Raw genomic sequence first — 23,241 nt, forward strand, 5'->3', positions numbered from 1 at the left:
TATGTATAGCTGATTCACTTTGCTGTACAGCAGAAACTAACACAACATTGTAAATTAACTATACTCCAATAAAAATTTTTAAAAAATTTATTATGCTCACCGATTTTGTGGGCCAGGAATTTGGAGAGGGGCGATCTGGGGATGGCTTATCTCTGTTACATGATAGGGGATTCACCTAGGAAGACTCAAAGGCTGGGTTTACTTGCTAACTGGAGGACTGGATCACTTAAAAGGCTTCCTCACTCACATGTCTGTTGGTTGATACTGGTTTTCATCTGTTACTGCAGCTGAGGCTATTGGTCAGAACACCTCCATATGGCCTCTCCATGTGGCTACTTGGGCATTCTCATGGAACGGTAGCTAGGTTCCAAGAGCAAGCATCCCAGGAGAACCAGGTAAAAGCTGTATTGCCTTTTATGTTGTAGCCTTGTTTCTTATTTGTTTCTTTGTTCAGGGGAACTTGTAAGACACAATGTCATTTCTGCTAAAGTTATAAGCTCACCCAGATTCAAGGGGGAAAGAATACACAGCCTAACTCTCAATAGGAGGAATGTCCACATCACATCTTAAGAAAAGTATGTGGGTTGGGAAGTATTTTTGTGGCCATCTTTGGAAATGATAACATAGCAGAATTGTCTTTTAGGACACTCTTCAGAGAGGTAGACTAGGAATGACTCCCATCCTGCTCTTCCCCAAACCTCCCTTGAAACTTTGATCCTTCAGAGAGACAACCAAGAACTCTGTTAAGATCCATTTTCTCTAGGTGTTCTAGGCTCCATGTGTTCTAGACTCTGTCACAAGAAAAAAGTGTGAGGGGGCTCTATTAGCTTAAGAAACCAGAAGAATCATATTCATACACCCATTCATTCAACAAAAATTTACCAGGCACCTGCTCTGTGCCTGGCACTGTGCTAGGTCCTTGGGAGAACAGACAGATACCATCCTGTACTCTCAGTGCTGGGGTTATAATGGAGGAGATGAACAACAAAGTAACAAATAAATAAAGCAAAATATTGATAGCTTGTAACAAGTGCTAAAAGACATTAACTAGGATATGTGACTGAGAATGATTGGCAGAGTGCTTATGTTGATAGAGTGGAGGGGGACAGGCTTTCTGAAAAAGTGAGTTTTAAGATGATAAATGAGGGACTAGGAAAAGACTTGAAGAGTGTCTTAGAAACAGGAGACAGCAGATCTAAAGTTCCCAAGGTAGGGAAGAGTGAAGTGTGTCCTAGGGGAATAGTGTGAAAGTGAGTAAGACATGACAGGGGGGCTGAGTGGAGATAACATTTGTGGAGCCATCAGCACAGAGATGGCATTTCACACTGTGGGGAGGAAAAGAGGACAATGACAGAGTATAGCTGACTCAGACAGGAGAAGATCTAGTGCACAGAGGAAGCCCCCATTTGGAAGTCTGGTGGGTGAAACAGTCAGAAGAGGAGATTGGGAAGGACGGCAGGGACAGAAGAGGAAACCTGGAAAACACAAAAGACAAACCATAGAAGAGCTTGCTTCCAGAATACAGGAGCAGCTATCTGCTGAATTCAGCTGATGCATGAAGGAAGATGGGGCCAGACACGAGTCCGTGGGGTTGAGAGAGTGAGGGTTATTGTTGATGTTGAAAAGAGCCCTTTATTGGAGTGGAGGAACCGAAAGCCCCACTGGAGTGGGAGGTGAAGAGGAGGCAACATTTATGGCTACATCTCTTGAACATTTTTGTTTGGAAGGGAGAAAAGAGAAATGGAGCGTTAAGATTTTCTATAGCAAATTCTTCAGAACACTAATTATACTGTGGCTTGGTCCATTCAGGTTGCTATAACAAAATACCATAGACTGGGTGCCTTGTAAACAACAGATGTTTGTATCTCACAGCTCTGGCAGCTGGTAGTCTAAGGTCAGGACGCCAGCATGGTCAGGTTCTGGTGAGAGCATCTTGCAGGTTACAGACTACTGCCTTCTCATTGTGTCCTGGTATGGAGGAAAGAGAGAGAGAGCTCTCTGGGGTCCCTTTTATAAGGGAACTAATCCTATCATGAGGGCTGCATTCTCATGAGCTTATCATCTCCCAAAGATGTCACTTTCTAATACCATCACATTGGGGTTAGGCTTGCAGTGTATGAATTTTGGGGGGACACATTCAGTTCATTGCATATGGGGTATTAGTTGGTTTAATGCAAGTGAAAAGTTTTGAGAAAAGGTTTTGAGACTTTTTTAGGTTTAAAAAAGTTTTTACTATCTTACTATCTTTACAGAGCCTGAATAAGCTAATATGCCTTATGAATTTTCCTTCTTATTTGATGCCAAAAAGCTTTAGAAATCTTTTTTAAGTTGTATTTTGCAGGACTAATGAAACAAACTTTAGGAAATACTGAGTTTAGCTCAATTTTTTGTCCTTAAGTTTCATAGAGGGAAGAAAAGCTTTCTAAACGTGCATTTCTGTATCCTTCGCAAAATGACAGTAAGCACATTATCAGTTGAGTTACTCAGTGTGCCTTAAGTAAAGAACTTTGTGACAAATTCCCCCTATAAATCAATACCAGGAAAGATAAATTGTTTCTCTGAATAAACTGGGGTATTTAAAAATATTGATCAGTGAATCAAGGATGATTCACAACATTCTAGAACTAAAAATGACATTCATGTAATCTAGTCAATCCCACCACTTTTATAGAGAAGAAAACAGACCCAGAGATGTTAGGAAACCTGCAGATGCCCTGGGCTCCTTGGCTTCCAGCCCCCTCCCATCAGCCCCGTCCCTCTGGTCACTGCCCTGTGGGGAAAAGGCAGATGTTCCTTTCACCACACTGAGCTGCCAGGAGTCTTGGCCCTAGATCTGGTCCTCAACCATAGTAGCCAATTTATCCCAGTTGCCTGATAACATCTACTATCCTCTCTTAAAATCATTATTATTTTTCTGGCTGTTTTTAATGGGTATGCTTTACTTGGCTTTTAGTTAACAGATATTTTTAGAAAGCATGATCATGAATTATATTAATTTGAAAAAATGAGTGTGTAGAGGAATGTATAAGTTAGTCCTGTACATTTGGAACCTGGAAAGTATTTTCCTATATAAGCCATATTAAACATGATGGTTATTTTCTACCGCCAAAGGCCTTAATTCATCATGTAACTGAAATTCATTCATATGACTCCCTTGGGTTGGCCCATTTATTATTATCGCCCTAGGGGGACTTGGTACAGTAAACCTTTATTCCTGCCTATTTGGGGTGAGACTTCCAATGGCAGCAGAGATGAGCACAAAGCACCCTTCTATGGGTCCCCTGGCTGTTTCAAAGCTCTCCACCCTCTCCTTCTAGCCCCTGGCCAAGTGAATAATGTCTAGGACCAAGGCAAGTAGTAAAAGGATGGTGTTGAGGGGAAATTGAAAGAAACTTCTATACCTGTATGGAGGTATTATGACATTTAGAGGTATTATGATAGTCAGAATCTTTAGCTCTTATAATACCACAGATATTATTATACATTTCTAAATATGATGAGAAAACTAAAGTTCAGAGAGGTTAAGTAACTTACACAGGTTAACACTTCATAAAAAGACTATTAACAATTCATTTGTGTAGTGAAATATAATGTACATTCAGAAAAGTGTACAGAGATTTAACCGCTCGGTGTGGCACTCGTCAAGTCAAAGCTGAAGCATCAACTCCCTTGAATATGTCCCCTAAGAGTAACCACCCTCTTGACGTTTATGAGAATCGCTTCCTTGCTTTGCTTTATAGTTTTCCCACCTAAGCATGATATTTGGTTTTCCCTGCTTTTTGAATTTTTAAAAGATGAACTCATATAGTGTGTATTGTTTTGTGTCCAGCTTCTTTTGCTCAACATTATTTTTGTACAAGTTTAAATTGCATGAATAGATCACAGTTCATTAAAACCATTGCATATTGACGATTTGGGGGTTGTCTCCATTTTCCAACTACTTCAAGCAATGCTGCTGTGAACATTCTTTTACATAACTATTGGCCCATATTACTGTTGGATATATAACACTTGGATCTATCTATCTATCATCTATCTATCTATCTATCTATCTATCTATCTAATCTGTATATATCAGGGTATACACCTTTCTGGATCATGTAGTATGGGTTTTTTCAAATTTAGTAGATATTCCTAAACTGTTTTTGAAAGTTGCTGTCCAATTTCATTCTCATGAACAATGTTTGAAATATTCCATTGTTTCACATCTTTGTCAATACCTGCTATTATCACTTTTTTATATCTTAGCTGTTCTGGTGCTTATATAGTGATATCTCAGGGTGGTTTAAATTTGCATTTACCTGGGTACTAACGAGATTGAACACCTTTACATATATTTATTTAATACTTGCATTTCCTATGTTGTGACTGCCTGGTCAAGTCATTTTCTCTTTTTCTATTGGGTTGTGTGCTGATATAAGGGCATTAGAATACTTTAAATCCTTTCACACTTCTTCTGACTTATATGCCATCATGTGTTGTTGTACATCTTAATTCTATATATATTTTCAAAACCATAAGAACTTATAATCACTATTAACATGCATAATTAATATTTATTTGAAGTTAAGCTCATACTTGCTACTACCTTTATTTTTCATTTTTTCTTGCATCTCAATCCTTCTGTTTGGGATTATTTCCTTTCTTCCTGAAATACATCCTCCAGAATTTCCTTTCGTGTAGGTCTGTTAGTAGAAAACTCAATTTTTGTTTGTTTGAACATATCTTCATTGAACTTCCTTCTTTATGGATATTTTAGCTAGACATAGACTTCTAGATTTTTTAGAACTCATCAAACCAGTAATTTCATTACATTCTGACTTCTTTTATTGCTCTTGAAAAGTATTCCTGTTGGTCAGTTCTTCACAGATAATATGCATTTTTTTCTTTAATTGCTTTCAAGACATCCTCGTTGTCTTTGGTTTTCTGAATTTTCACCATGGTCTGTGTAGGTGTGGCATCCTTTTTATTTGCCTGCTTGGGATTCATAGAACTCCCTGAGTACGTGATTGGTATCCTTCTGTAGTTCTAGAAAATTGTCACCATCTCATCAAGTATTGCCTCTTCCTCACACTCTCTACTTTTTTTTTGGACTCTGATTTAATGTATGTGAGACTTTCTTACTGTAGACTTTTCCTGTTACTTTCTATGCTAAACTGTTTTTCCCAGGTAACGACTATATTTTCAGGAAGCATAACCAGCCCACAGTACAGCAGACTAAATCATAAAGACTTTTGGAAGTACAAATTGAAGGAAGGTAATAACTTTACTAGTTTACAAAATTTTGGCAAATTAATACAGTCCTTGTGGATACAATATAATTTTCAGGCCAAAAGTATCATCTAAGTACCAAATCAAAACACTGTGGTTTTTAGCAGAGCAGGTTATTTTATACAAATTAATATGCCTTTAAAACTATACAATTTCTCCTTTTAAAGTGAGTTCCTTCAAGCAAGCTTTTGAGGGTAACTACAGTAGAGCAACTGTGTGCACGTAAGAGGTGGTTCTTCTTTGTTCTGAGGTTGGTCCCAAGCCAGATAGAATGCCAGTGTGGGAAAAGCTTTAAAATCCTACCTCAAGGAGAGTAACTATGCCAATACCAATTTCAAAATACATTTTCAAAAATTGTTAAATTTTCACCGGTTACTGGACCCTCAAAATTAGATGAATATTTTGAACTACACTAATTTTGGATGATCCCTTTTATATAAAAGTCCTACACCTCTTTGTTTTGGTCAAAAAGCACGTAGCCTTTCTTTAGGTTATTAAAAAAAATCTACCTAAAATGTAGTTGTATTTTTAAAATAACAAATAAATACATTGCCAGCTAAAAGACACCTGGGAGACCCAGTGCTATATACCAATTTTCATTATCATTTCTCTACAAATGCTGCAGCTGCCATGGGTGTCCTTATCTTCCTCTTGCTGAAGCCGTCAACCCTTCAATCTTGGCATTTAATTTATGCATTACTGATTCCATTGCATCTCAGCCTTGATTAGCATTTGAAGATATCGTACTTGCCATAAATCGTTCTGCGTAACTGCTGAGACTGACTCCTTTCAATCATTATGACTTTTTAAGTCAAAATAGTTTTTTCCTGGGTCTTGAGGATGTGGTTTGTATATGTCTCCCAACTACTGAAACCATATTTGTAAATGAAATATTAGTAGATTTAAGTTCCGTTATTTTCTTTATAAGATCAACTATATATTGCACATATGTTTTGGTTCCTGCTGCACCAATAAGTGAATTTACAATGGAAGGCAATTCCCACTCTGTGCTGAGAAGTCTATGGCTATGCAACTTTCCAGAAGGTTCTATATGTCTGTCCCATACATCAACTCTAACCATACTTGGGTTCCTAGGGTTTGGATATATCTGCCTTGCAGGTGTTGTAACAGTTTCCCATGGATAGTAAAAGACATGCTGTGAAGTCCAGATCGTCATGGTGGTGGTGACCTGTGTGACGTTCAGGCAGTGCTAGGGGACAATGAGGCAAAGAGGTGATACCTGCCCTCACCTCCTCATCCACCCTAGCCATTGAAGCTGGTACCTCTATGCTATGGTTTTTAATGCTGTATTCTCCAGTTCACTAATCCTCTTCAGTGTTGTCTAACCTGTTATTGAACCTATCCATGTAGTTTTAAATTTTATTGCGTTTTTATTTTTATAAAACTCTATTTTTGTCTGCTTTATCATTTTTATATGTTTTCTGTTCCTTCAGAGATCCTGAAGTTTGTCTTTTATTTATTCAAGCATAGTAAACATGATTATTTTAAAGACTCTTTGGTAATTCCCATATCTAAGCCTTGTGAATCTGTGTTATCTCTTGCTTCTGCTGGTTCTTCCTAGTTTCCTTGTGTGCTTAGTTATTTTTGATTGGATACTGGATGTTTTATTCGAAAAAAATGTAGGAATTACATTCAATTCCTTAATTAATTAAGAAAACTTCATCCAGATAGGATTTGTCATTGCTTCTTCCAGGCACCAGGATGCTACCAGCTTGGGATCAACTTAAATCAAGTTCAAGACTTGAGATTCACCGGATGACCCAGAAATAAAGCTCAAGTGTAATTCCATGTGAGGACTGACCCATTCCTGGACCAGCCTTAGCCTGAAGACCCTTTAAGGTCTCAACTATTGTGGGGAGAGTTTCTTGTTATATCCCCATAATGTTTACATTCCCAAGAAGAATGTTCTGGCTTAGGCTCCTATCCTCAGGGCAAAGATGTCTTTTTTTTGCCCCTTTTATTCCTGAATTAAAATTTCTCTTCAGTTTTTACAATTCCCTATTATCTTGTCATCTCTTAGTTTTTAAAAAAAATATTTTGTCCGACAATTTTTTGTGGTTAGCATTGGTTTGAATAAGATCGATACTGGAAAGAAGGAGTCCTCTTGGATATATTTTGAAGGTAAACCCAGTAGGACTCTGTGCCTGAGTCGAGGAGGTACATAACAGAAAGAGGAGTCGAGGATGACTGGGAGGTTTATTACTTGATTGTTTAAGAATGGAGAAGCCAGAACTTATGGTTACCAGGGGGGGAAGAGTGGGGGAGAGGGATAGAGTGGGAGTTTGGGATTGACATGTACACACTGCTATATGTAAAATAGATAACCAACAAGGACCTACTGTATAGCACAGGTAACTCTGCTCAATATTCTGTAATAACCTAAATGGGAAAAGAATTTGAAAAGGAGCAGATACATGTATATGTATGAGTGAATCACTTTGCTGTACACCTGAAACTATCACAACATTGTAAATCAACTATACTCCAATATAAAATAAAAATTTAATAATAAGAAAAGAATGGAGAAACTAATAACTGAGATGAGAAAGACTGAGGAAGGGGCAGGTGGAAGAAGGAGCAGGAATTTATTTAGGGGCATGTTAAGGCCCCTGAGAGTCACGCAGGTGGAGAAGTTGAGTAGGCAGCTGAGTATATAAGCCTGGAGTTCAGGAAAGAGGTTAAAGCTGGACAGAGAACGTTTGGAGCCCTCAGTGTACGCATATACTTAAAATTGTGAGATTGGTTGAAATCACCAAGGGAGTAGATACAGATCGAGAAGAGGTTCAAAGACCTAACAGACATTCAGGAAATATTCATTCTCTCCCTTCCTTCTCCTGAAGCACTCAGTAGGTATGATGTATTGCCAGATATAAAGATGGAAAGTTTTTCCTTTTTTTCACTAATGACTAATATAATAAATGAAATAAGGTTTCCCTGGTGGCACAGTGGTTAAGAATCCGCCTGCCAATGCAGCGGGCACGGGTTCGAGCCCTGGTCTGGGAAGATCCCACATGCCGCGGAGAAACTAGGCCCGAGCGCCACAACTACGCCTGCACTCTGGAGCCCATGAGCCACAACTATTGAGCCCGCGAGCCACAGCTGCTGAGACCCGTTCACCTAGAGCCTGTGCTCTGCAACAAGAGAAGCCACCGCAATGAGAAGCCTGCGCACCGCAACGAGGAGTGGCCCCTGCTCGCCACAAATAGAGAGGGCCTGCGTGCAGCAACGAAGACCCAATGCAGCCAAAAATAAACAAATAAATTTTAAAAAATAAAAATAAAAAAAATAAATGAAATAATTTAGACAGGAAGAATTTGTCACCATGTCCTGTTGCCCTACTTCCTTACTATTGTCCCAGCCTTCCCCCTCTCCCTATCCCCACTGCACTGCCTATTCTGGACTCAACATTTCTAAGCTGTGTTACCTCCCAGCCTCAGAGAGGGTCTTCCTGATTCTAGCCTTTCTCATGTTTCCTCTACATCAGGACCAGAGCAATCCTCTTACAACCCAAGGGTGATTGCTGACTGTCTGATTTTGAAATGGCAGTCATAGTTTAATATTTATTTACATCATTTTTACCAATTTAGATGAACAAGACTATACTAGTGACAAGGGTTTCATAAACTGAGGAAACAAAGCAAAATTTGCCAAGAATATACGAGTGAAAGTATAGCATTTTGGGCAAATATTTCCTATTCATTGCAAATCATGTGTGGCAATTAGGAAACAGACTGTAAATAAGAACAGGAACCTTTGTCAATCCTATGCTCACTCACCAGTCAGTTTTTGTTCTATACATACATTGATTTCCAGAATAAAAGGGCCTGCATTTTTCTGACTCACAGTCAGAAGAAAAGGAGTTGGTTACTCAGGAAGAATGCAAATCTCTGCAAAGAGGTCCTTTGAAAATAAAACTTATTTTTGCTTCCCAGGGATAAGTTGAATGTGGGCCTGAGTGAAGACAGGAGAGTAAAGTAGATGACCTTTCATTTTCCTGGACAATACTGATTTAATTTTGGAGTCTATTTCTGCAATAATTCATTAGGGCAGAGGAATTATATTCCTTTTCATCACTTTTGTTTAAAATTCAATGATCCAGGCTATCTCCACCTCACTCTATATCTTTATTTCTTTTATCTTTTGGCCCACATGGACACTAGGTCAAAATAAAAGACAAATATGAAAATTATCAAAACAAAATGCTGCTCTTTCCGTGCCTAGTGCAGCCATGGCTCGTGGTCCCAAGAAGCACCTGAAGCGCGTAGCAGCTCCAAAGCATTGGATGCTGGATAAACTGACTGGTGTGTTTGCTCCTCGTCCATCTACCCGTCCCCACAAGCTGAGGGAATGTTTCCCCCTAATTATTTTCCTAAGGAACAGACTTAAATATGCCCTAACAGGAGATGAAGTAAAGAAGATCTGCATGCAGCGTTTCATTAAGATTGATGGCGAGGTCTGCACCGATATAACTTACCCTGCTGGTTTTATGGATGTCATCAGCATTGACAAGACTGGAGAGAATTTTCGTCTGATCTATGACACCAAGGGTCGCTTTGCTGTTCATCGTATTACACCTGCGGAGGCCAAGTATAAGTTATGCAAAGTGAGAAAGATCTTTGTGGGGCAAAAGGAATCCCTCATCTGGTGACCCATGATGCTCGCACCATCCGCTACCCTGATCCCCTCATCAAGGTGAATGACACCATTCAGATTGATTTGGAGACTGGCAAGATTACTGATTTCATCAAATTTGACACTGATAACCTGTGCATGGTGACTGGAGGTGCTAACCTGGGAAGAATTGGTGTGATCACTAACTGGGAGAGACATCCTGGTTCTTTTGATGTAGTTCATGTGAAAGATGCCAACGGCAATAGCTTTGCCACCCGGCTCTCCAACATTTTCGTTATTGGCAAAGGCAACAAACCATGGATCTCTCTTCCTCGTGGAAAGGGTATCCGCCTTACCATTGCTGAGGAGAGAGACAGGAGACTGGCAGCCAAACAGAGTAGTGGATAAAATGATCTCTTAAGTGACATGACTGGGAAAGTCTTTTTACTTATGGATAATACTACATAATTAAAAGCCTCTTTAGTGTTTAAAAAAAAAAAAAAAAAACCAAAACGCTGTTTCTGACTCACAGATGTAGAGAAGACACTTGTGGTTGACAAGGGGGAGGAAGAGGTGGGGGAGGGATGGATTGGGAGTTTGGGATTAGCAGAGGCACACTATTATATATAGGATGGATAAACAAGGTTCTACTGTGTAGCACAGGGCACTATATTTAATATCCTGTGATAAACCATAATAGAAAAGAATATGAGAAAGAATGTATAACTGAATCACTTTGCTTTACAGCAGAAATTAACACAACTTTGTAAATCAACTATACTTCAATAAAAATAGATAAATAAATAAATAAATTTTAAAAATGCTGTTTTTAATGTAAGCCCTTCAGAAGAAGGGTTTATGACCAATGCAGATCCTTACTATAACTGAAATGCATTTAGTGCTTACTTAGGGCCAGGCTGTGTGCTAAGCCCTCTGCATAGATGATATCATATACCCCTCACCACAACCCTTGGGGGCAGTACTTTTATTACCCCCATTTTAGAGATGAGGCACGGAGCAGGTAAGTAACTTGTTCAGAGCTAGTAAGGAAGCAGTTGAATTCCAGAGCCCTTGCATCTAACCTCTATGCTATTAAGTCCTAATGGATGGATACCTACCCACAGTAATACTTCAGTTATAGTGATTACATATAGTTTTCAGACACTGAGGACCAGTGATGCAAAACCTAGGTCAGCATGCGGTACAGAGGGTGCAAACACACCTTGATTTCTAATGGATTCTTTCTCAAACCCTTTCCCTCAGAACTCCTTCATCATTTCATATTCTTGGCTGTTTGGCTTCATCCCTTACCAATATGTTTTCCTGTCTTGATTCCTGAAATTCTGCAGCATACTCGACATTGGTTTCAATGGATACTCTGGCTTTTGGGGGAGTAGGAGCTGGGAGCAGAATGGACTTTCCTTGCACAAGAGATGGGAGAACTTGAGTGAAGTCTTGAGTAGGAGAGGAGGGGGGATTAGGGAGAGGAGTCTGTGGGTTAGGCACTAGGAGTGAGGAGGGTAGACCCTTCTTTGGGGAGGTCTGGACTTTGGAGAACAGTAATATTTTACCATATGCAACCTTTTTTGTGTGTTTCCATAACATCTTCACTAATGAACTCAGATGTGATGACATGCTTAAACAATTTGATGTCCTTTGGAAACTGCTGAAATGCTGAGTTGATATTTTGGTTGATTTCAGCCTGAATCAGGGTCAACAGGCATGGATGAGGGAATACAAGTCTGACAGACAAAAGATTTTTGCCCAGACAGTGGGAAATTGGCATTCGGGGTGTCAAATATGGACAATTCCTGATGATGGCCTAGTGCAGGGTCTGACCATGGGAGAGGTGACTGAAAGGGAGTGGCAGTGCAGGTCTTTGGAAGTGAAGACACTGAGGCAGAATTCATTCATAAGAACCCTCACACTCTGATTATCATTGCTTGCTCCCTACTGCTATCATTATAACAAGCCAATCACTGTTTTTGTGTGTTTTCAGTTTCCTGCATCTATCAAAATATTCAGATGGAAAGTGGAAAATTGAGAATCCTCAAGAAGATGGTTTGAGTAACACCAAGCATCCAGCACTGGGAAGATAAAATGTCAAGGTGATTGATGAATCACCTTTATCTAGACATTTTGAAGTCAAATAGGAACAGCCAGAAAGTGGATATTGGCAGACAATTTCCTAGGAATGAAATCTGAAGTTGGAATAGGTCATTGCATCTAACCTGAGAGCCTATAGAAAATGGGTCTCCACATTAGCCCAGAATTAAAGCTGGCCCAGATAAAAGCCTGGGAAGACTGTCAAAAGAAAAATTTTGAAAATTTAGGTAGCAGGAGATGAATGGCAAGGTCACAGCTAAGATGAAATAGCCTTGGAAGTAAAACCTACATGGGAAGCAAAGGTCAAGAAATACAGGAAGAAAAACTCAGGACACTTTAGTGGTGCAGACCTGTGGGGAATACGCTTCTGAAAATAAAATAAAATGAGACATCAAAGAGGCCTTTACAAGTTGAAGCCTTATGCTTACCTGCAGTCAAAGATAAGATTTAAATTTTATTGGAGCAAAGTACAGATGAAGAATAAATCAAATTTAAGTGCACGATAACATTCTTAATGAAGTAGAAGTCAGAATTTTGGATAATAGCAATGGAGAAAAGAGGATCCAGTTCTGTTGACCATGTTCTGCAGTTGCTTCTTGGACACTAATGTGCATAGACTCACGTGGGGATCTTTGTTGCAGAGTTTGATTCACTATGTCTGCAATGGAGCCATAGTGTCCTCATTTCTCAATTGCTCCCAGGTGATGTCAGTGCTGCTTGACCTTAGACCACACTGTGAGTGACAGGCCTGTAGAGCAGAGGTTTCCACACCTGGATTCCCAAGAAAGCTCCCCAGGGAATACTGATAGGCAGCAGGATTTTGGAAACAAATCTATTGAAAAACTTGTTGGAAATGAATGAATGCAAAAACAGAGGAATCAGGACCATCATGAGGCTTCTTCAAATAAAACTTTTTTTCCCAACAACATGTGGAAAACAATATCATGGATATTTGTATAAAAGATCTAAAGCAGCCATCAAAAATTTGGGGTGGATGTGGTATGTTTTTAATAAATTGTGCAGTGTTTGTTTTAAAGATGTTGAAAGCCTGGAGCGGATCACAAAGGGTAGATGAAATGAGTAAATCTACAGACATGTTAACACTTTGTAGCTTCTTTAATCATTCTTTTAATTGGTTGGATAATAAATGTGGCCAGTAACTTCTAGGTATTCAAGGAGCTAGAAAGAGAGAAAGAGAAAGAGAATCTGAGTGCATGTGTGTATAAGTATGCATGTGTGTGAATGTTGTGTTTAAAGGCATACAAGAGTGTGTGTGTGTGTGTGTGTGTGTGTGTGTTCACTGAGAAGCGAGGGCCAAGAAATGCTGACATCCAGCATGTGTCACATCTTACATTACATTCAGGTGGTGAAAACATGAGGCTCTTCAAGCACCTACTCTCTTACAACTTCACCAGACTCTTACTGTAATTTTTGTAGGCTCCTGTATCTTTCGAGACTCAATAGGATTCCATCTCTGCTACATCCAGTTTTGTCCCTTTTAGTAAAATGTAATTAGATGCAAATACAAATCACAACTATTGTCAGAATTCAAATGGGTTCTGATGAGAATTAACATGTTCCATTCATAGAAGTACTGATTCAGAGCACACAATAAGGCAAAAATTCAAGATTAGGCAGAAACCACTCATTTCTCAAGCAGAAATAGCCATATTATATTCATCTTATACAGATTAGAATTTTGCAATCCAGATATCAGAGCTTTATGCTATAAATGATTTCTTATCCTCCCTCTCAAATCTTACCCTCCATAATGACAATTGAATAAATGAGTATGTGACAGAATTAATTGAATACTATTATCTTCACTTTATGGTTTTAATTTTGGATCTAGTCTCATTAACACAATTATCCAGGAAAGCATTATGTTAAACAAACACACAACTGTGATGTACTGTATGTATTAATCAGAATTTTTGTGTTTGCTGGTGACAAACTCAACTCACACTGATTTAAAACAAAGGAAAATGAACTTATTGATTCATGTAACTGTAAAATTGAGGTACACTTTGGGTATAATTGGAACCAAAGAGTCAATTTTTCAATCTCTTTATTTTCTTCTTCTGTTTCTTTTGAGCGTTGGCCTTATTCATTCCCATAACAGAAAGTTTTTTCTAGTCAAGGAAGGTGTCTCAAAGCAGCTTGAACTTATAGACTTTAGGACTCAAGATCCCAGAAGAAGAAAAAGAATCTTTTCCCATACCCATGGCAAAAAAATCCTTGGGGAAGATCGTGATTCAGCCTGGCTTACATAACCATCTCTGAAACCATCATTATGACCATAGGGCTGGAGCCCTCCACTGGCCACACTTGGGTCACATGCCCATCTCTGGGACTAAAATGTGGCCGGTATTGTTCCCATCTTGACAACTTTGAATATAAGAAGGATGTTTTCCCTGAAGGAAGGGGCGATAGGCAGACTGATAATGTATTTTCACTCTATATTACAGGTCTAGCTTGAATGGTAGGTAAGATGAGACTCATGGGGGTGCTGTCGAGGACAGGAAGAGAAGTATTTGGACAGGATACAGGGAAGTTTAACGGACAAGACATATAAACAACAGAGGAGTCCCAAATTAACACGTATGTTTGTATAGGAAGACTTATATCTCTTGCTAGTGGACTTCAGACAAGCTATCAAGGCTACAATGACCTGTAGTAGAATATAAAGTTATCTGGCTGCAGTGGGTGGTCTTAGGAGATTTAACAAGCATGAAAGCATTTATTATTAAGTGCAGAAATAGTTCATAATGATGTGGGATCTTGGATCTAAAATTAACCCTAAACATCTTTAAAGCATGATTATCATGATTGTATGTTTTGTCAGGAGATCAGCTGAGCTGTAGAGAGCTGGAACTGTCAGGTGTTAGAGTGACTAAAGCAACAAGCCAAAGTGAAAGTAACAGTGAAGCCTTTCATCACTTGCTGTGATAGTATAAGCAAGAGGCCAAACCCAGAGAAAGCACTAACTCCCCCCTTCCCCATCCCATTTCACTTTTCCCCATGGAATGCACGCCTGGCAGGTTCAAGCGCATCAATGCAGACTTGGGGGTGGTCTCACTGTTGAGGGAGCCCCAAACACAAGGTTCCTGAAGTTTTATGGCTCCTATAGTTTTATGGATTGTATGTAAACATGATCAGACTCATGTTTAATCTGTGTGCTGGAGGGAGGGAGGAAAGGGAATGCTAGAAGTAGAAAAGACTGGATACTGACTCAAGTCAACATGTTCCTCTGTCTTTGGTATGTCCTGTAAATTGGTAGTTGGACCCAAAGTCTTGATCAGACACACGTTTAATCCTTTTGGCAACACTACCGGGTAGTACTGTGTTCTTTTTCCCCCACCCGCAGGTTATTGAAATATAATAGACATATAACGTTGTGTAAGTTTAAGGTGTGCAATATGTTGATTTGATACACTTACATATTGCAAAATGATTACCACCCCCCTTTAATACAAATTGCCGTCCAGAAATATTGTGCCAATTTAATTCTCAATAGCAGTCCTTGCAAATGCCAGTTCTTCAGCATCATTTCTAGGAAAAGACATTACCTGGTTTTTAAATACTGGCAATTTTGGGGAAAAAGATACTATACTGTTGTTTTAATTTGCAATTTTTTGCTTACTAGAGAGCTTAACAATTATTCATGTGTTTATTAGTCTTTGTATTTCTTTTACAACAAATTACATGTTCATGCTTTATGCTCATTTTTCCATACAGGTTGTAGTATCATCCATATTGACTTATTCCATAGTATTTATATATTAAAATTATTAATCATTTGCCTGCCATATTAACTGTCAGTATTTTTCTTGCCTGTTATTTATTGTTTAATTTGTTTGTCATTCCTTTATATCAGGTTTTGAAAATTTATATAGATGAGTCTATAATGTTTTCTCTTTGTATCCTAGAGTTTTATTCTTAGAAAACCAATTTCCTCTTAACAAATATGATACATCACTACCTACTGTTTCTTCTCATTATGTTTACATTTTAACGTTCTTCATCTCAATTCATCTACAACTTATTTGAGTATGTCTTGTAGAGTGATGATCCATCACCAATTTTTTTTCAATCACCAATTTTGCAGATCATTTATTAAGTATATCCTTTCCACACTGTGTGGCTGTGGAATGGAATGGAATGGAATGCCAGTAGGAGAACAAAGACAAATGAGCAGACAGCATCTACAATAAAAGCCAAGTGAGAAAGTATTCACATGAACCCCCAAATGCAAGTGGGTTGGCATGAATTAGGTACAGAAACCTTACCTGCTTGAGATCAGCAACTACACAGGCGGTAATGGAAGGAAATCAAAGGGTTTTCCGAGCGTTCTGGGAGCTAAAAACCTCAAAACTGCTCCCACATTTTCACAGGAAAGTGCAGCTGGCTGTTCTGAGAACAGAAAAACTTGAAGAATATTTCCCAATCTTCACTTTATCGGTGAGTGCTAGCATTGATTGGATCTGTGAACTCTCAAAACTAACAAACTACAGCTCCCTTTCAGGACAAACCTGTGCTTTTAGGAGAAACTGCTGAGTGTGGAATCCAAATTGAGCAGGATGGAGACAATAAGTGCAAAAGAAAACACCTGTGGTTTATTTGGGATGGGTTTCAGGGAGCAGGAGAGTGGCACTGATAGAGTGAACCAGGAAAATCCAATATAAGGATGCTGTAATCAGTTGACTACCCCATAGGAAACTGGGTCCCAATTCCACCAGAACTTACTGAGGAATTTATTGTGATTTATGATACGGCCTACAATACGCTCAATTTTCAAATATGTTCCCTGTGCATTCTTCAGAGATATATGGAGTGAAGATTTTTTTCTCAAAACTCTTCTGTCAATTCATTGTAAGCCTCTTTAGCAACTGCCAATACAGGATGACTTGATCAGATTTATTTTTTGCTGTGAAGCTTAATCAAGAATACTGAAGACCTGTAGATTTGTTGCAGCTGATGGGCATGCGATGGGGATGGCTAAGGAGGGAATGCTGGATGTGGAAGTTGCTAGATGCCACATTCAGTTTCTGACAGTTAAAGCAAGCAAAGGACAATAATTCAAACAAGACAATTTTAGAAGATGGATATGTATAGATGATGAATATATAGATATATATATAATATAGATAGATAAACTCAATGTATTATGTATTAAATTAAAAATTAATAACAAATGTGACCAGCACTGGCCTTTTAAGTGTATTCTAGTAGATATTCAAGTTTGGAGAGTGAAATAGACACCGCCTACAAAATCACAACTGTCAAAGTACTGATTATTGATTAGGTTGCCAGGAGTGTCAGTGCTAAGAGGAATCTGCCCTGGCCTCACTACTGCACAGGACAGCCATATATGTATATGGCTATTATGTACAACAGTGATTATATGTATATAATTATGTATATATGTATATTAAATAATATGTATATGTATACATTATATAATCATCATGTATATGTGATTATTATGTGTATATGTATATTATATAATACATGTATATGTGCATATTACATAATATGTATTATTATGTATATGTATATATGATTATCATATATATATGATTATTATTCTGGTTTATAGATTCACCATGCATGAGTATGGATATTGTGAACTAGTTCTCACAGTCACAATCTCACAATCAACCCTGGGGCATTAATCCTTGACTCCTGGATACCTTTGGGGAGACTCCCCTCCTTCCTCATTACCATATAGATGGCCATGCCAGGGAGGCATCTGCTTGTTTGTGGTTTTGTTTTTGTTTTTATCTTTTTCTTATACCAGTTGTAGAAATGCCAGCACTTAAGGTTCTTGAGACATGATCACAAATATCATTTAAAATTGTATTGATGAGTGGACAAATATGGCACAGTCATAAAATTCTGTTTCAATACAAGGTGCATGCTTTCCATGCAGTAATTTAATTTTCAATCCTTTCAGGGCAGTTTCTCCCTATTTATATTCATTTCAGCTGGATATAGGGTTGGATTTTGTCATGAGTGGTCATGGAAATGTAATTGAGTGTAGTCTTTTCCAATCTCTTTTTCGTGAAAGATGCCTTTCAGAATCTCCCATATTTCATGTTAATCAAAGCCAGTTGATTGGATGTGTTTTTGTGGATAACTCTTCCTCTGCTCATCCTGCTTAGGTCTGAGCATTCAAACTCCATCAGCTGTTCTTTTAGTAAGAATGCCAGAGGAACTGATTGAAGGACTGCCTTTGAGCAAGAAGATGAGACGTTCAGTAGCAAGGACTCAGATAGATGGGTTTGGCATAACCTTCTTTTGGAAGATGATTTAGAGTTTTACACAACAATCTGAACATTACTTGGGGCTTAAAATGAAGATCAATAAGTGAAACTTTAGGGAAACTTTGAAGGTAGCAGGCACGGTGTGGCAGAGACCTCATTGCCTGAGTAACAATAATAATCTTTACTCGTTCCCTTAAAAGCAGATAGCGTTGAATTTTTTCTGGGCTTTCAGCCCTATAAGCCTCCATAACCTCAGGCTCAAAGTTTCCGTGGGCCACTTTCCCACCTGTGAGGAGGAAATCATCATGGCTGACGGCTTTCTTAGTCACCTTGAAAATGGGGTGTGGTAACCAAGACATTTTTCAGAGGCCACAAAAATCAAGAAATGGAAAACCTTTCTTGTCCTCATACCCAGGACTCAGCTACAGGGTGGGCACAATGGAAACATGGGCTCCAAGGCATGGAGTTGTCTCTCTAACTGACTTGGTAGATAATTCTGCTAAAAGAAAGACCATTTTAAGCCAGTATTTGGGAAGGTGTCCAATGATAAAAATAGGAACACCAAGGGCAATAACAGTTACCATTTATTAAGCACATTCCAAGTGCTGAATGCTTTGCAAAAATCACCCTTAATCCTCTCAACAAGAAGTACATTCATTTTCACTAATACTTTCTAGACACAGAAGCAAATTTAGGAAGATAAACATGTTTTCCCAAATCTTCGTACGGATGTGAATACTAAACCAGGTCTGTGTGATATAAAAGCTCACATTTTTAACCATTTCTGTATTCTGTCAGGATAAATAATACTCGCCTCTATTGAATTAATATCAAATATGAGATACTATACGTGCATTGTTACTAATTTGCGAAGTAGTATTACCACCATCTCCATTTTACAGATGGTGAAACAAAGGCTCAGGAGGGATTAATAATTTGCCCAAAGTCACACAGGTAATTGGGAGAAGGATTCAACCCCAGATGTGTGAACTTCAAGACCCATTTTTCCCATCAAGCCACACTGACTTCTGGGGCCCAGGACCTTCTTGGGTATGAAGAGAAGTGAGCTCAGAGTTTCCTGACCTTCCAAATAGAGCTGGAATTAAATGTCAACTTTATTTATCTACGAAAATTTATACAAAAGAAAAAGAAAGAATGTAGCATATGTCCCTGGAAATGGAATGACTTGAACTTAATGTATCCCTTGTGAACACAGAATTTATCAGCCAAGACAGATGGCTGGCCTTGTGGAGTCAGAGAGTGCAAGGAATTTTGAAAGCCCAGCATCATTCAAGGCATGGGAATTCAATTCTAGGGCCTGAATTTCACAGCTTGTAAAGGGAACTTTTGGAGAAGTAATGGAGAAGGCAACTCGCCTTCAGACACAACACGTAGCTTGTGATTTCAGGATGTTGATGTGTGTCTTATTATGTTATTCCTGACGTGGGTCCATTGTATTTTAATGAACGTGTAGGTGGCCCTTAGATTGGATCTATGGTATGTGTGCTGCTTGGCCAGGTGTGGGAACTCAGTAAATCAAAGGCTGCATCAGAAGCCTGACTTTCCCCCCCAAAGGTACACATTTCTATCTAGGGATAACTTGGGGAAGTCTGATTACACCACAAAGAAGTGGTCAGAACAAAGAGAGAGAAAATAGATCCCTTAGATCAGAGGGAACACTTTCCTAAATGTTTTGTCTCTTTCAAGGAGCACTGAAAGAGCTTCAATCCCTGTGACTACTCTTTCATTGTTTGCTTTCAGCAAGGGAGCAAGCAGTAGACTGAAGGAAATCACTGTTGCTCAGCTTATCACTTGGAAGTTAATTAAGACATCAAGGCCAGTGACTGTCATTTTGTGGGAGTTCTAGAATTTTGAGGGTGCTAAAGGGTAGAACCTGGTCAAAATTCAGGATAAGAGCGCAAAGAGATATGGATTAGTGATGAGAATAATTTTTAAATTGGATTGCTTGTTTTTGTTTTGCTATTGAGTTGTATAAATTCTTTATGTATTTTGGATATTAACTCCAAATATGATTTGCAAATATTTTCTCCCATTCTGTAGGTTGCCTTTTTGCTCTGTTGATTGTTTCCTTTGTTGTGCTAAAGCTGTTTAGTCTGATGGAGTCACACTTGTTTATTTTTGTTTTTGTTGCCTGTACTTTTGGTGTCATATCCATGAAATAATTGCCAAGACCAATGTCATGGAACTTTCTTCCCGTATTTTCTTGTAGGAGTTTCACAGTTTCAGGTCTCACATTTAAGTCTTTAAACAATTTTAAGTTGATTTTTGTGTATAGTATAAGATATGGGTCCAATTTCATTTTGTTGCATGTGGATATCCGGTTTGTCTAACACCATTTATTGAAGAGACTATCCTTTCCCCATTGTTCATTCTTGGTTCTCTTGTTGAAAATTAGTTGACCATATACATGTGGGTTTATTTCTGGGCTCTATGTTTGTTCCATGGGAATAAACTTAACTAAGGAGGTAAAAATTTATATACTAAACACTGTAAAACACTGATGAAAAAAATTAAACGAGAACAACAAATGGAAAGCCATCTTGTGTTCATGGATTGGAAGACTTAGTATTGTGAAAATGTTCATACTATCCAAAGCTATCTACAGATTCAATGCAATCCCTACAAAAATTCCAAAGCCTATGATTTTTTTTTCACAGAAACAGAAAAAAAAATCCTACAATTCATATGGAACCACAAAAGACCACAAAGAGCCAAATCAATCCTAAGAAAGAAGAACAAAGCTGGAGGCATCACACTTCCTGATTTTAAAATATACTGTAAAGTGACAGTAATCCAAACAGTATGGTACTGGAAAAAAGACAGCGCTATAGACCAATGGAAAGCCCTTTTATTTTAATGGAGCAACCTAGAAGAAGCTCACACCACTTCCACTTACTTCCCATTCATCAGAAATTTGACTACACTGTGTTGTAAGGAAGGCTGGGAAATGTAACCTTGATATTGTCAAATAATTTGTTCAGCTAAAATCGAGAGAGAAAGGAGAATAGTTACTGGGGGGTAACTAGCAATCTCTGGCATATAAAACTTTACCAGTCATCGAGAAACTGCTCATCTGATCTAAGTAACTGATAATCTAAACACATCTTATCTTTGCCTCTTACTAACTGGACCTCCCACAGATGTGTTTTCCTGTTTATGAAATAAAGATAACAAATGGGGATTAATGTTTATAAGGTATTTGTTAGAGCATCTGGTACATAGTAGGTGGTCAGCAATGAAGGGTCCCTTTTACTTCTTTCTAGAAAGCACAAAACTCTCGAAATTCTATCAGGAAGGCTGTATAGTACAGCCAGCCAAAGGTTTAGAACCCAGATTTGATTTGTTCATAGGAATTTCATCTTCTGGCTGGACACACATACTGAGAGGCAGCAGTTGCAGAGCTTAAGATAAATGATTTTGAAAGCTTCTCTCTGAGCATACAGAGCTCACAGAGATAAAAAATAAAAAAGCCATAAAGCAGGAGGATGTACAGTACATCCAAAGCCTAGTAATCAAGTTAGGAAAATTATGTTTTCATTCAACATACCTAGGTGGAATCAGGAACCCCTAGAATTGATTAGTTGAGGCCCAATCAAGCATTTATGCATATATAAAAGAGACATCCACCCAGAAGATTAAAAATAAATAAATGGAGCATTGAGACTTTTCTAATCGTGAAAATAAAATTTAAAGGCCATTTGTCACTTTCCTGTCATTTTGTGTCACAAAGAGACTTGCAGTCCCCATGGACAAACCTATTTATTCCTCCAACGTGTCCAGCAAGCAGGGCCCCCTGCCCTTGCTGGAAGGGAAGGTACAGGTCTTCAGTGGGTCATTCCTTAGGCTCTGTTTCAGGGAGAGATTTGGGGAATCCTAGAGTCACGGGTTTTATAACTGTTGCCACTAGACAAATATCTAAACAGGGCTTTCAGCTTTAGAAGGTGGTTTTGTATACATTCTTCTAGAAATCCACTCCTTCCTCTGACTTGTCCAGAGACACTTAATGCTGAGGTATGTGTCTCCCCAGCCCTTCCAGAGAGGTGTATGTGAAAGCAGTGTAAGAGAGAGAGTGTGTGTATGTTTGAGTGTGTGTGTGTGTTTGTACTACCATTGGAGTTCAAATGCAGCAAACTACTGGTGGGTTTCTTGGAGAGAATTATTTGATATTTGAGCTTTTTATCTTAGACCTTGACAAATATTGGACAATTGAAGTTTCATATTTGAATATAGAATTGAGACTTGCTGTGGCCTATCATGTAGAAAGTTTAAAGTGATGCTTGTTTTTTTAAACAAGCTTTTTAATTGTAAATTAATTGTTTGCTATTCTGAAGTCAAAATATGTACTGGAAAGAATAATTTTTTTAAAAAAATTCCAGCTCCTCTACTTCCTGGCTTTCTAAACCTGGGAAAATGAAGTAATTTCTCTATGTCACAACCCCTCATTTGAATTCTACACCAGAATGTGAGTTCTATTAAAGCAGACATGTTTTTCTCTTTTGATTACTGATATATCCCCATTGGTTAGAATAGTACTTGGTCCACAGTATGTTTTCAATAAATATCTTTTGGGTGAATCAGTTAAATGAGAATAATAATTCTGTCTCATGGGATTATAATGAAGATGAAATAAGACAATACATATGTAAAAACCCGGCCCTGAGTATAGCTCTTAGTGCTTGTTTAATGGTGACCTACTCTTAGTCATTATTATTTGGGAGTCTCTACATTTGCATAGTGCTGTGCTGATTACAAACACGGCTTAAGTGTAGTCTTGTGTCCGATTTTTCAGAAACCATGATTACTTATCACCATTGGGAAGAGATGATCAGCCTCTGCTCATCTCATTTCCTATCTGCGACCACTCTGCATGGAAGCATTCCATCTGCATTCCAGTGAACTCGCTCTTGCCAAGGCGATCAATGACCTCCATGTTGCTAAACCAATG

The 23,241-nt window shown here is 38.5% G+C and overlaps 2 pseudogenes across 2 annotated transcripts; one reads left to right on the forward strand and one right to left on the reverse strand.

Moving 5' to 3' along the window:
• Positions 1 to 4,822: 4,822 nt before the first annotated feature.
• LOC309615663 (PRELI domain containing protein 3B pseudogene) lies at positions 4,823 to 8,329 on the reverse strand (annotated as a pseudogene). The gene has a single exon. The product of its transcript is annotated as a PRELI domain containing protein 3B pseudogene (transcript).
• Positions 8,330 to 9,494: 1,165 nt separating this feature from the next.
• Positions 9,495 to 20,539, forward strand: LOC309615646 (small ribosomal subunit protein eS4 pseudogene; annotated as a pseudogene). The gene has a single exon. The product of its transcript is annotated as a small ribosomal subunit protein eS4 pseudogene (transcript).
• Positions 20,540 to 23,241: the final 2,702 nt, after the last annotated feature.

The sequence above is a fragment of the Balaenoptera borealis genome (genome assembly GCF_965194805.1).
Source record: "Balaenoptera borealis genome assembly, chromosome: 18".
Taxonomy (NCBI): Eukaryota; Metazoa; Chordata; class Mammalia; order Artiodactyla; family Balaenopteridae; genus Balaenoptera; species Balaenoptera borealis.